Here is a 1,566-nt window from a genome sequence, read left to right as displayed (position 1 = left end):
TTGAGGAAACAACTCATTTCTAAGATGGTTTTCATAATATTCACGATAATCTCAACATTCTTTCTAACTCTCAAATTTCTTTAGCAATCTCCACATACTTGTTGGATGTATGAGGATATTGTTGGATAAGTTCTACAAATATGTGCTTATGAGATATTTGAGGATGATTGAGAGACGTGTTGTCAAATTGATGTCAACATATTTTCTCTGTCTGGTGCAGTGATGCCGTGATGTTCAATTAGTTGGTTTGTGTTGTATGTTGATGATCAATGGTTGCGGATTAAAGGGTTTGTAGAGAATTATCTCTAGTTGATTCAGTGCAAGTATTAGAGGTTCGGATGATGATTTGAGTAAGTTATGAGTATCTATGTTGTGGCCAGTTTCTCAGTTGTTCAATGATGCCTGTATGTCAATATTTTGATATGCATTGCTTTGCATTATAATATCTTGATTTGCGGATATGGGGGATATGTTTGGGACGTTGATGTGTGTCCCCAATTCAAGTGGTTCATGATTTGGAGGTCTGCAAGTGAATCTTTCAGTTTGACAGTCAATTCAATTAGTGTTCTTGAGGTTTGGTATAATAACGATGATGATTCTAGTAATTCGAGTTGGTGTGGATGTTGCTGTCATAATTCACATTACTTGTGAATGTTTCTAGATCATGTGTCATTTGTGTTGGTGGTCCACATTGATTTTTGTGCACGTTAAATTGATGATTTTCTTTGGTCCAGTGGTGTTCTTCATGTTCTTGGCTGACATGGTGATTATAGCGTATTGTAGATGTTCGAGGCATAATTCTTGGAGTTGTTTCGTATTCGAGGTGGTGATTTAGGTCCATACTATTTCTTAGTTGACATTGTTTTGGTCTGCATGTGATATTTTGTATTTGGTTAATAACTATATCATTGTAATTATTTTATGTGTGGTGAGCCGACCTTGTGTAGATCAATCGGTTGATGTCATGTATAAATGAATGTAATAATCTTGTGAGAGGTATCATGTAGAGTGTGTGAATAATGTATTGATTTTTTAGAGAGTAGAGAAGTGTGGAGAAGTAAGTTAAAGTTGTTATGCGCTTAACCAAAACTGTAACCAGGCATTGAAGATGCTATTTCTCAGTTCATGAATTTTCAGATGTGATCCAAATCTATTTGTAAGGTAGTGAGCCTTCCCCAGGGTTCTAGCCCTCCTTGTTATGTCTTTTGAGCAATGAGATCCAGGCAGTGTGCCTGAATGCCTGTGCATTCCCCATTGTAATATTTCACATAATTCTAACAGAGTATCATCATATTGTGGGTAGGTTCCCATCATGGTTTTTCCCTTGACTGGGTTTTCCATGTGAAAAATCTTGGTGTTATGTGTGTTCATGTTGCGTTGATGATTCATATTTTAATTGCTAATAATCAGATTTAAATTTAAAGTAAGTTTCTGCAAGTTTTGGTGGCAATTGATTCACCCCCCCTCTTAGTTGTCGACCCTATTTTCCTCAATTGGTACAAGAGAAAGTTCCTCCGGAGAAGTTTAACAACTTGAGGTGATCCGGGATGATGATTTACAAGAAGG

Source organism: Cryptomeria japonica, chromosome 9 (assembly GCF_030272615.1).
Source record: "Cryptomeria japonica chromosome 9, Sugi_1.0, whole genome shotgun sequence".
Classification (NCBI taxonomy): domain Eukaryota; kingdom Viridiplantae; phylum Streptophyta; class Pinopsida; order Cupressales; family Cupressaceae; genus Cryptomeria; species Cryptomeria japonica.
The sequence above is the reverse complement of the archived record's forward strand: the minus strand, read 5'-3'. Positions refer to the sequence as shown.